The following is a 14,274-nucleotide window of genomic DNA, read 5'->3' on the forward strand; positions in this document are numbered from 1 at the left end:
CCCCCCTCCCCTCTGAAGCCCTCAGCTTGTTTCCCAGAGTCCACAGTCTCTCATGGTTCATTCCCCCTTCTGTTTACCCCCCCTCATTCTTCCCTTCCTTCTCCTACCGATCTTCCTATTTCTTATGTTCCATAAATGAGAACAATTGCTTCTACACTTTGCTGAGGTGATTTTCGTGTTAAGCCATGCATTCAAAGTTCTGACAGTTAATTATTGTGCTTTAGCTTTGAATTTCTGTTTATGCAGAGCCTCACCATCAGCTGGAAATAAATGGATAATTGGGGTCCTTTCTGGTCTTGATCTTAGTATGCTCTTCGTTCTATCCATGTACATCAACTTCCAGATCCCCAAGAATATGTCAGTCTTTTCAAAACCTTCTACAGCTGTCTTATTCCCCTGATCTTTGTTTTAAAATTTTAGCTAGTCTCTTGCTTGTTCAACGAGTATTGAAGCCTCAGGCAGCTATAATATTAGCCTTTGATTTTTCGACACTGCTCACTATTTTTTTCAACGTCATATGGGCATGTGGGTTTCAACAGAGCTCTAAATCAGCAGCAACCAGCAACTAAGCTGATGGTCTTTGGAGGACCACCATAATCACAGAGTTAGGCATATTGTGGAAGAGGGCATGAGAGCAGCCTGAAGTTAAAAGATAATACCGTTTTATTGATGTTCAGTAGTTTTTCTTGAATATATGCTTTTCAGTTTGTTATGTGCTTCTGGTTTATGTCAGAGTTCTGAAATTGTTGTTTAAAACACTTTACCCACTTATTTTAGGAGAATAAGCTTTGCCAACATTCTTACTGTGCCTGAATTATAGTGGTTTTTAAAAGAATCCTTTATGCCGTGAGTAGTTCCCTAAACTTATTTAATATTTCTCACATTGCCTGGTACAGTGCTGAACAGATCAGACATGCTTGAAAGGCTTTTGATTCTTTGAAAACCATCATATATTACTCTGTTCAGTGAGGAATTGATACATGTCACTGCCCAAATAACTGCACAAGAGTGGAAAAATAGTGTTTGAGTACTTTTGCTGCATATTATTCTCAACACTTTACATTATACATTTGAAAAAGGCTTACAGACCATTTGATCCACAGCCTTTTCATTGCACAGGTTTATATGTTATGTTATGTCCTACTTTAGAGTTGCCAAAACACTTTCTTATCCATGGTCCCACTGATCCTTAACTCAGATATTCAGGCATATGTGGTTGTTTTATACTTGAGGAAATTTTAGACAGTTCAGTCACACAAAGTTAGTGCTGGAATCAGGAATTGAAATCAGATTTTCTGTCTTCTTGACCCTACACAGTGCAATCTCACATGTTCCAATGTAAATATGAAAATGATAAGAATAAGAACAAATAGTAATAATTTAACAGAATGCAAAATGTTAGTCTTTCTATCTTCTTGAATTTCACAAAGAGGGCATAAGACCTAGGAAAATAAATGTCAAATATATTCCTGTCAGACTGGACTAGGTTCTGCTGTAAAAACAACCAAACCCAAAATATGTGTGGTTTGACACACAAAAGTATATTTCTCATTCACACAAGATGTCTAGTGCATATCATCAAGGGAGCTTTGCTCATCCTGGTCATATAAGGTTTTAGCTTGATGGAGGCTCAATCTCAACACTAACTTTTGTGACTACTGCAGTAGTGGCTCTTTAAACTACTATCTGGAAGTTTTCTGCTCAATTTATTGGGCAAAGCAAGTCACATGGCCCTATCTTGCCTCATGGCAGTCAGAGATGTGCATTCGTATTATGTGTCAAAAGGGAGGAAAGCTGTAAATATTTGATGAACAACACAAATGACTATCACTATCACAACCAATATCCTTAAGTGAGGTGCCAGACCACCCACAAATACATGGTAAGGTACTGAAACAGAATTATGTCATAAATCCAACTCTCATCTACATAGAAGGGGTTGAGGTCAGAGAGTCTCAGTGGGAAGATTTCATTGGACAACTAGTGTTCTGAGTGTTTCCTTCTTCTGATTCACATGGGTAATGAAACTGGATATTTTTCTTCACCTCAAGCCAAGTGAGAGAAAGCTCAAGGTGGGGCCTTTTGCAAGACAAGTGTTCCCCTGGAGTTTGAGAAACACAAGGACTAGTATTTAATTCGCAGTTGGGAAGACTAGAGGTACAGAGCCATGGTTGTACTGCCTGTTCCACAGCAGAGTCAAAAGGGGCTTCACAGAGAGAAAACAGCACCTCCTCCAGACAGTAAGCCAACAGTGTGTACTTTTCTGGGGAAGAGATGTTTTTCAAGAGTTAGGGAGCTTAGAAAGTGGGAAGCCTGAGAAGTGTCATTGCCATGTGGGAGTTACAGTCGAAGATCCTCGGTAGGAGTCTTTTCAAGGAATGCACAAAAGTGGCCCATGAGAGAGAAAAATGACCACTGAGCTGATTGACAATTCTGATTTTTTTAAAGATTTTATTTATTTATTCAGTCAACAGAGATAGAGACAGCCAGCGAGAGAGGGAACACAAGCAGGCGGAGTGGGAGAGGAAGAAGCAGGCACACAGTGGAAGAGCCTGATGTGGGGCTCGATCCCATAACGCCGGGATCACACCCTGAGCTGAAGGCAGACGCTTAACCACTGTGCCACCCAGGCGCCCTGACAATTCTGATTCTTCCTAAATTTTTTACATACATTACTTAATTTGTCACAGTATCTTATAAGGCCAGTTTTGTTATTACCCTCATTTTACAGATCTTGAAAGCTGAGCCACAAAGAGGTTAAGTAACTTGCCCAGAGTCACAGATAGTAAGTGATAGAGCCAGAATTTGAACCAAAACTATCCAATTCCATAGTACAATATTTAACTCTCTAGCTGTCCTGCCTGCCTTCTGTAATGATGGCCCATGTGTGTCACTAGTGGAAAATTAAGAGCTTTGTATAGACTCATTTTAAATAGGTGATCTGATTTTTTAACTAAAATTTTTAAAATTTGGACTAAAAATTAAATTTTGTGAGGCAAAAGCAAAAGTCCAGTCTAAGTAATCAAGAAACACACAGTTTTTGAGGCTCTGGTGTCTTTTTATAGTATGATATTTTTTTAAAAATATTTTTATTATCTTTCTTACTTGGAGAATTGAATAAAATGGCTTTGCAAGAAACAGTACAAATCTTTATAGATTATGGTTGACTTTAATTGAAATGAGTTATTTAAAAAGAAAATAATATAGATAAATACTAAAGTATTTAGTTATATATGAGCCTGAACAGTTACACACATGTGAATATGTGTAACACCATACATGGCAAAATGAATAAGATATACTGTAGGGTTTTTCATTAAATTCATGACCATGAATATAAAATGCATAGTCAGTACTTCTTTTATCCATTCCTAGAAATCCAAACTAGCGCCCTAATAATTCTTTCTCCCATTCTTCAAAATAATCATTTCACTTCATTTTCTCTTCTCAGACTTTCCTCTCCCTTCCCTTTACCACTCTTATTACATAACAGAATCTCAGATACCTGTAAGACAATAATAAAATATCCAAAATGCATGTCATCAGAGCCCCAGAAGAGAGGAGGGAAAAAAAGAGTGGGACTGGAAAGTATTTGAATGGCTGAAATTCCCAAATCTGGAGAAACAAACTTACAGATTCAAGAATCTAAATGAATCACAAATAGGATAAACCTGAAGAAAGCCATGTCAAACTTCTGAAAACTGAAGACAAAGGAAAAATCTTTAAAGAAGCTGAAGGGAAATGACACACAAAGAAGCTGAAGAGAAATGACACATCCCCTATATGAGGAAAACAATTGAATGACAGCCAATTCTCATCAGAAATAATGGAATCCAGAGGAAAGTGGCACAAAATTTTTAATTTCTCAAAGTAAAGAACTGTCAGCCTGAAATTTGGTATTTGCAGCAAAATTACCCTTCAGGAATGAAAGGGAACCAAAAACATTCTCAGATGAAAGAAAACTAAAAGAATTTGTTTCTGGCACACCCCCATTACAGAATGTCTAAAGGATGTTCTTCAAATAGAAAGTAAATTATAAAAGAAAAAAAATGTTGGAGAATCAGGGAGTAAGAAAGGTCAAAGGAAAGGGCAAAAATATGGGTAATACAATAGACTATGCTTCTTTTTGTGAGTTTTCTAAATCATATGCTTTATTAGTTTCCTAGGGTTCTGTAACAAAGTACCATGAACTTGGTGGCTTAAAACAACAGGAATTTATTCCCTCACAGTTCTGGAGGCTAGAAGTCTGAAATCAAGATGTTGACAGGGTCATGCTCCTTCCAAAGCCTGCAAGGTTGTTGGTTGCCTCAAGCTTTCCTATGGGAGCATAACTCCATGTTCTACCTCTGTCATCACATGGCATTATCCGTGTGTGTGTGTGTGCGTGTGTGTGTGTGTGTGTGTGTGTGTGTGTACATGTGTGTGTCTTTGTCTGTGCTTTCTTTGTTTCTCTCTGCTTCTCTTCTCTTCTTACAGGGAAACCATCCATATTGGATTAGACCCCACCTCAATCCAGTATGAACTCATCTTAATTTATCTAATTATATCTGCAACAACTTTATTTCCGAATAAGGTCATATTCTGAAGTACTGAAGGTTAGGACTTAAACATATCCTTTCAGAGGAACACAAATCAACCCATAAAACTTATGCCTTCTGGACGCCAAAGTTCATGTCCTTCTCACATCCAAAGTACATTAACCTTATCACAACATCCCCCAAAGTCTTAACTAGCATCAACTCTAAAATTAAAATCTCATATCTAAATGCCATCTAAATCATGTGTAGGTGAGATTCTTAAGTATAGTATATTCTAGGGTAAAATTTTAAGTGTCTAACTCAAGAAACTAGAAAAAGCAAAGCAAAATAAAACAAAAGTAAGCAGAAGGAAAGAAATAATGAAGATAAGGGTATAAATCAACAAAATTGCAGCATCTAGGTTAGTATTTTAATTAAATAACTGCATAACGTAGCCTAGCCAAGTTGACAATTAAAATTAACTATCACAACACTGTTTTTTCTCTTTCTCTATTATTTTTCTCTGACTTAGTTGCATATAATATACTCTGTATTTTATTTAGGCATTTTAGATTTTGTCTGTTTCCTCCAACTTCAACATAATCTCCAGAAGGCAGGAAATTTTGTCTATTTTGTTCCCTGTTGTATACAACTCCTAGAATGGTGTCTAGTACATATTATGGAGTAAGTAAATATTTGTGAACTAAATGAATTACTATTCAGAAACTAACTCAACAATGTCCCATATATTTCGGGATATGTACAAGGATATAGTTTAGAACACCAAAAAATTGGAAATCAATCAAATGTCCATTAATAGTGGAATGAAATTCAAAAATTATATTCATACAACCAAATTCTCTTGTTCATTTAAAATTAATTTAATAAAATTGCACATAGAAATATAGATAAATCCCAAAAACAAAATGTTAAACAGAAAAAATCAAGTTGCAAAATGACATATACACTCTGATAACTACAAAATTTAACAATGCACAAAACAATTTTAAATAATGTTTATGGATATACATGAATGTAGAGACAGATACTCACCTATATCAGGTTACCTGTAGGGAGGAAAGGAAATCAATGAGATGGGTGGGGGACTTTAATTTTATACATAATTTTCAGTGTTAAAAAACAACAATCTTTTCAACAATTCCTTGGCAATTCAGGGCCTTTCTGGTTCCACACAAATTTAAGAGCTGTTTGTTCCACTTCGTTGAAAAATGTCATTGGTATTTTGATTGGGATGGCATTGAAAGTGTAGATTGCTCTGGGTAGCAGAGACATTTTAACTGTGTTTATTCTTCTGATCCATGAGCATGGAATATTTTTCCATCTTTTTGTGTCTTCTTCAATGTATTTCAAGAGTGATTTGTAGTTTCTAGAATATAGATCCTTTATGTCTCTGGTTAAATTAATTCCAAGATAACATATGATTTTTGGTGCTATTTAAAATAGAATGAATTCCCTAATTTCTCTTTCCTCAGTCTCATTGTTCATGTATAGAAATGCAACTGATTACTGAGCATTGATTTTGTATCCCGCCACATTACTGAATTGCTCTATAACTTCTAGTAGTTTGGGGGCGGATTCTTTTGGGTTTTCCATATAGAGTATCATGTCACCTGCGAAGAGAGACAGAATGACTTCTTCTTTGCCGATTTGGATACCTTTTATCCCTTTTTGTTGTCTGATTGCTGTTGCAAGGACTTCTAGTACTATGTTGAATAACAATGGAACACAATAAAGAACCCAGAAATGGACCCTCGGCTCTTTGGGCAACTAATCTTTGACAAAGAAGGAAAAAACAACCAGTGGAAAAAAACAGTCTCTTCAATAAATGGTGCTGGGAAAATTGGACAGCTACATGCAAAAGAATGAAACTTGACCACTCTCTCACACCATACACAAAGATAAACTCCAAATGGATGAAAGACCTCGATGTGAGACAGGAATCAATCAAAATCATAGAGGAGAACATAGGCAGCAACCTCTACGACATTGGCCACAGCAACTTTTCTCATGACACATCTCCAAAGGCAAGAGAAACAAAAGAAAAAATGAACCTGTGGGACTTCATCAAGATCAAAAGCTTCTGCACAGCCAAGGAAACAGTCAAAAAAACTAAGAGGCAGCCCATGGAATGGGATAAGATATTTGCAAATGACACTACAGATAAAAGACTGGTCTCTAATATCTACAAAGAAATTCTCAAACTCAATATACAAGAAAAAAATAATCAAATCAAAAAATGGGCAGAAGATATGAACAGACACTTATCCAATGAAGACACAAAAATGGCTAACAGACACATGAAAAATGTTCAAAATCATTAGTCATCAGGGAAATTCAAATCAAAACCACCTTGAGATACCACCTTAAGTCAGTTAGAATGGCAAAAATTGACAAGGCAGGAAACAACAAATGTTGGAGAGGATGTGGAGAAAGGAGATCCCTCCTACATTGTTGGTGGGAATGAATGTTGGTACAGCCACTTTGGGAAACAGTGTGGAGGTCCCTTAAAAAGTTAAAAATTGAGCTGCCCTATGATCCAGCCATTGCACTACTGGGTATTTACCCCAAAGATACAGACATAGTGAAGAGAAGGGCCATATGCACCCCAATGTTCATAGCAGCATTGTCCACAATAGCTAAATTGTGGAAGGAGCTGAGATGCCCTTCAACAGATGACTGGATTAAGAAGATGTGGTCCATATATACAATGGATTATGACTCAGCCATCAGAAAGAACGATTACCAACCTTTGCAGCAACATGGAAGGGACTGGAGGGGATTGTGCTAAGTGAAATAAGTCAAGCAGAGAAAGACAATTATCATATGGTTTCACTCATTTATGGAACATAAGAAATAGGAGGAAGATCGGTAGGAGAAGGAAGGGAAGAATGAAGGGGGTAAACAGAAGTGGTAATGAACTATGAGAGACTGTGGACTCTGGGTAACAAATTGAGGGATTCAGAGGGGAGGGGGTGGGAGATTGGGATAGGCCAGTGATGGGTAGTAAGGAGGGCACATATTGCTTGGTGCACTGGGTGTTATATGCAAGTAATGAATCATGGAACATTGCATCAAGAACTGGGGATGTACTGTATGATGACTAATATAACAAAATAAATATTTTAAAAAAAGAAAAATTATAATAATTAAGGTAATTTTTATTGGCACACACATAGACAAAGTAACCAGTGGAACATAATAAAGACAATCTGAAACACCGCCCCCCCAAAAAAAAAGAAAAAAGAAAAAAAACCAGAAATGCCAGTGATTTCTGAGCATTGATTTTGTATTCCGCCACATTACTGATTTGTCTATAACTTCAGTAGTTTGGGATGGATTCTTTTGGATTTTCCATATAGAGTATCATGTCATCTGTGAAGAGAGACAGTTTGACCTCTTCTTTGCCGATTTGGATACCTTTTATCCCTTTTTGTGGTCTGATTGCTGTTGCAAGGACTTCTAGTCCTATGTTGAATAATAGTGGCGAGAGTGGGCATCCTTGTCCAGTTCCTGATCTTAAGGGAAAGGCTTCCAGCTTTTCCCCATTGAGAATGATACTTACTGTAAGCTTTTCATGGATGGTTTTTTTGAGATTGAGGAATGTACCCTCTATCCCTACACTCTGAAGGGTTTTAATCAGGAAAGGATGCTGTACTTTGTCAAATGCTTTTTCTGCATCTATTGAGAGGATCATATGATTCTTGGCTTTTTTCTTGTTGATATAATCTATCACACTGATAGATTTGTGAATGTTGAACCACCCTTGCATCCCAGGGATGAATCCCACTTGGTCATGATGGATAATCCTTTTAATGTACTGTTGGATCCTATTAGCTGAGATCTTGTTGAAATTTTAGCTCCATATTCATCAGGGTTATCGGTCTGTAATTCTCCTTTTTGATGGGGTCTTGCCTGGTTTGGGGATCAAGGTATATTGCCTCATAGAATGAGTTTGAGTTTTTCCTTCGTTTTTTTTTGAAATAGCTTTGAAAGAATGGTGCATTATTTTTCTTGAATGTTTGGTATAATAAGAATTCCCGGGAAATCCATCAGGCCCTGGCGTTTTGTTTTGGAAGGTTTTGATCACTGTCTTCAAATCTCTTCATAATTAATTGTTCTGTTAAATAATCATTCTTCCCGCTTCAGTCTTTGGTAGTTTACAGTAGGTTTTCCAGGAAGTAGCATTCCATTTCCTCCACGTTTAATTTATTGGCACAAAGCAAGTTGATAAAAGGTTTAATGATCTTTCCTATTTCTATTGGTGTTGGCATGACCTCTCCCTTTCATTCCCTAATTTTATTAATTTGGTCCTCTATTCTTTTGGATAAGTCGCCAAGTGGCTTATCTTTGTTTTATTTATTCTTTCACAGAAAACCAGCTTCGTAAGCTGTTGATCTGCCTTACTGTCTCCTGGTTACAATTCGCTATGATCTTGCCTCTAATCATGATCAACTGCTTTCTATGTGCATGGATTGGTCATGCCTGTTTTCTGTTACCATCCAGCTTTTGAGGTGAGAATATAAAAACTGCATTTTAGATTTTTCTATTCTTTTCAGTGAGGCTTGGATGGCTATGTATTTTCCCTTTAGGACTGCTCTTGCACGGTGTCCATAGGTTTTGGGACCGTTGTGTTTTCATTCTCGTCGGTCTCCATAAATTGTTTAAGTTGAATTTTGATTTCCTGTTTATCAAATCATTTCTTGAGCAGGATGGTCCTAGTCTCCACAAGCTGTGGAGTTTCTTCCAATTTTCCTGTGGTTTGAGCTCCAATTTCAAAGCATTGTGTTCCCAGTCAGGAATAAATCAGCCTTTGATCGTTAGAGTCCTCGTTTTGTGACCAGGATGCTATTCTGGAACTTTCGATGTGCTTTAAAAGAATGTAGTCATCTTTTGTCCGGGGTGTAGTGTTCTATATATATTTCTATGAGTCCAACTCGTCTAGTATGGTATTCAAAGTCTTGTTCTTTGTTGATTTCGCTTGAATGATCTATCTATTGCCTGATAGTGAGTTAGGGTCCCCTGTACTTAATGTATTTTTATCTATATGTTCTCTTATTCGGTTAAGATTTGGCTTGTGTATCCTAGATGCTCCCTTGTTAGCATATATATTTATAATTGTCATATCCACTTGTTGGATACATCCTTTAAGAATAATATAGGCCCCTTCTTGTCATTCTAACCTATAGTCTTCAGTTAAAATCCAATCTATTTCTGATATTAAGAATTTGCTACTCCAGCTTTTGAGGTCCATTGGTGCAAAGATGGTATTCATGTCCCTTTTATCTTTCAGTCTGGATGTATCTTTAGGTTCAAAATGAGTCTCTTGTAGACAGCAAATGGATGGGTCATATGTTTTTATCATCCAATCTGTAACCCATGGTGGGCTTTTATTGGGAGCATTAGGTATTTACATTGAGACTGATTGTTGAGAGATATGATTTTACATAATGCCATGCGTTGCGTAAAGTCTTTGTTTCTCATTGTGACTTTCCAAGTTCATGTATCACCTTAGGCGCCTTTTTACTTTTTATAGAACTCCCTTAACATCCCCTGTAGGGCTGGTTTCGTGAGATAGAAATTGGTCATTGTGGCAAGTTCTGGAAGGTCTTTATTTCTCCATGAATTCTGAATGACAACCTTGCGGACTAAAGGATCCTCTGGCTGCAACTTTTCTCTGAAAGAGCTTTAAAAATGCCCCCAACCCTATCTCATTCCAGGTCTGGTAGACAGGTCTGAAGTGATTGATGCCTTGCCTTGGCATTGGGAAATTTCTTGCCATGGCGCAGCTTTAATACTCGATCATGATCTAATATTTGTGTATTGCACATGGCGTGACGTGGTGATGGTCATGTTGCATGGTTGATTGGGAGGGGTCCCTCTCTGCCTCTTGGACACTGAATGCTTGTTTCCTCTTAGATTAGAAGTTTAGCTACAATTTGTCAATCATCTCTTCTAGACCTTCTTCTTTCTCCACCGCTCAGGGATACTCGATGCGATCTGGACACATTGGACGTTTTCTACATTGTGATCGTAATCTCCCGAACCCGCTACTTCCTTTGAGATTGGATTTTTGGAGCCAAGTTTCTGTTTTATTTTCTCACTAACCCATCCTTCCAGATCACTGAAGTTTATTCTTCTGCTTCATTTACCCTGGCTGTCAGAGCATCTAGTTTTGACTGCATTTGATTCATAGCATTTTTAATTTCTGCCAGATTCACTCTCATTTCTGCCGTTAGAGATTCTATATTCTCCTTAATATTTTTGTTAATATTTTTTTAAGTCTACACATCATGTTGACCATTGTTACTCTGAATTCCATTTCTGATAATTTGGTTATATCCATATCCATGAGTTCTGTGGCAGAGGCCACAGACTCATTGTCTTTTCTTTGTTGGGGGGGATTTCTCCTTCTCGTCATTCTGATGAAGAGAGGTTGCAGGGTTGTCCAGAGCCCAAATTATTGACCGGGACCCATGCAGTGTGCACTTGTTTTATAGGGACCTTAGGGATGTAGATTTCTTGATTTTTCAGCCTGCCTTCTGGGGGAGGGGCCTGCCACGCTGATACTCAGGCAACCCTGTTTGCGTAGAGTCTCCATGTCCCCTGCAAGGGGGGATGGGGATGGGTACACTGAGAGCTGGTATTTCCAGGCTTTTGTTCTCTGGTGGCTTTCCCTGGCAGTTTGCTCTGCCTCTTCTGAGAGTCAGAGTAGCAGTGGCCAAATCCCAGCCTCTGTCTCAGAACAGAGGGATCGCAGTCTGCTCTCCACTTAGCTCTTCTGGCCTCTTTAACTCTGTTTCTGTTGGTGCTGCTAAACCCTACAGCATCCCGGGATGTGCACCCCACAGCCGGTATCCCAGCCCTCAATTCCAGGGCCGGCACGTCTCTGTCCTTTGTGTTTCTAACACCACCAGCTGCCAGCCACCCCTGCGCACTCCAGAGCTCCATTTCAGTGTGGTATGCGTGCACTCTGGAGCTCTGGTTTTCAGACTGGTCCCGCGCGTTCCCGGTTCACAGTCTCAGTCTGCTCTCTTGAGGGTGCCATCAGCGAGTCAGCCCGCTCCCCAGTGCAGGTGGCTACCGCTTCCCGGTGCCCCAATGCAGTGGCTCCCTCCCCCTTCCGTTTATCTTCCGATATCTGCGTGGCTCCCCGCTTCGTACCTCAATACTCAGTGCTGGAGATGTTCATTTGTAGAGATCCAGATGTATCTTTCTGTGTCTCAGGCTGATTCCGTGGGTGTTCAGGATTGTCTGGTAGTATCCAGCTCGACTCAGGGGACCAGCTGAAAAAGGGGACCCCTACTCCTCCGCCATCTTAACTCCTCCAAGCTGAAGGACAGAGTCTTAAATAAATGTCCTTCTATTGGATGGGACAAGTCATAATATAAAAATGTCATTTATTTTGTTATATTAATTTATAAGTTTAATTTGATCCTATAGTGACAGTAAGATTTTTGAACCCGAACAAACTGATTCTAAATGTCATATGAAAAAAATATTCATATCAAGAAAAGCCAGAAAAACTATAAAAAAGAAGAGCTATGAGGAGGGATTTGTCTTATGAGATAAAAAAGTGTATTATAAAAATACATAAATTAAAATAATTGTGTGGTACTGGTATATAAATTGTGTCCAAACCGTACTTTATTTCTGACCACTTCTCTCTATTCTGCTGTGCCTTCCTAATCTAAGTCACAGTTGTCTCTCTTCAATTACTACAACATTCTTGTAAATGGTCTCCCTATATGCATTCTGTCCACTTCCTCACCACACAGTACATTCTCCACATAAAAGATCCACAGAGGGATCTTTTAAAAACTTAGACCATGTCATTCCCCTGCTAGAAATTATAAATAGATAGGCACACCAATAGAACAAAGCAGAGTTCAAAAATAGCTCCAAATACACAAAAAAGATTGGTATGTGATGATGGCATAATTTCATACCAATGAAGAAAACATAAATTATTTTAAAATGGTGTTGGTACAACTAGCTAGTCATTGGAAAAAATAATTGGATCCTGGACTCATTCTTTACCCCAAAATGGATTTTTTATATTATATAAAAAGAATAAAGCCTTTCAAAACTAATTTAATTCCTTGTGTGGAAAGGAACAGATAGCGACCACATGGGAGCATCAACAGGTTTTCAGGCTATTGGTCATGTTCTATTTATTGACCTGGGTGCTGGTTACATGGAAGTGTAGAGTTTATGAAAATTCATTGAACCACACTTACAATATATGTGAAAATGTGCACTTTTCTTTACATCATATGTCAATTAAAATTTAAATAATCAAAATAATGAAGCTACAAAAGGAAAGAGAAAACATTGATGAATTTCACTATATAAAAATCATGATTTTTCTGCATGGGAAATATACTGTAAATAAAATCAAATGCAAACTGGGGAAAAGTTTGTAAAACATATAGCAAAGAACAAATTTCCTTAATAAATAGTTTGTAAGGGAAATGACCAAAATAACTTAATAAAAATTGGCAAAATACACAAGTTAACACTCACAGCAAAGTACATACAAATGGTTTTCATACAGATGAAAAAAAAATACATGGTCTTGTAATAAAACAAATGCAATTAGAAATTCCTAAAAGAAAGATTTTCTGTCCTTCAGATTTGGAAAAATGTTTTAAAATAACATACTGTATTGTAAAAGTATAAAGAAACTGTCAGTCCTGTGCATTGCTATCAAAAGCATAATCTTTGTAGTGTTCATTTGTTAATATCTAACAAAATTTTAAATGACATAATCAGGAACCCTGCAATACTTATATGTTAACTCCAATGTATTTACAAAAGATATGTATCATCATTTAAAATCGTAAAAGTTTTGAAACAATCTACATTTCCATTTATTAAAAATCTAGTTATATAGAGAGGGAGCTGGCAATGGAGGAGGAGGATATTAGGCTCCCCTCATCCTAATAAACACAACTAGATAACTATCAAATAATCCTAAAAACCCCAGAAATAGACCTGAAGACTGACAGAACAAACTCCACAACTAAAGGGAGAAAAGAGGCCACACTGAAGAAGGTAGCAAGTGCAGACACATGGTTTACGGTAGAAGAAGATCCTGGGTGCTGCAAAGTGGAGGACGCTGTGGTTGCAGAGAAGGGCGAGAGAGAGGGGAGCACATAGAGGAACACACAGGGAGAACCTGTCCCCAAAAGAAGGCTGAGAAGAGCTGAATTTTGTGAGTTCTTGCAACCGCCGGGGCTTAAAGCCTGGAGTTTTAAAGGTCATTGGGCTTTACTGGGATAGATCTTAGAGGGCATTTGAATTTGGATGTTTTCCTTCCTTTTCTATTTTCTCAGCCTGGGGCCTGCTGTTTCAGGTAGTGTCTCTGGTGTGTGCTATGTGTGCTCTGCTATTGTGTTTTGGCTGCTCTATCCTTCAGGCCAGTTTTCTGCAGAGGCTCAACATGCTTGTGGGCAGTGTTTGATCCCTGGTGTGAATGTGATGAGATTAAACTAAATGTGCTCTGGTCTGCTTGTGAGAGACCTGACCTCACCTCCACCAGAAGTGAGGCCCTGCAGAACTCTGTGGTCTGGAGATGAGGTGTGGGCTGGGATTTGTGTTGCTCTTCTGGGGGAAGGGCCCACCATGCTGGGACTGAGGCAAGCTTGACTGAGAAGGGCAGTCCCACCAGACTGCAGGGAGGTAGCACTTGGTGTAAGCAAATTAGGCAGCCAGTGTCAATCAGAAAATCAAAGAA

Source organism: Ursus maritimus, assembly GCF_017311325.1.
Source record: "Ursus maritimus isolate PB19 chromosome X unlocalized genomic scaffold, ASM1731132v1 scaffold_X1, whole genome shotgun sequence".
In the NCBI taxonomy this organism is placed as follows: Eukaryota; Metazoa; Chordata; class Mammalia; order Carnivora; family Ursidae; genus Ursus; species Ursus maritimus.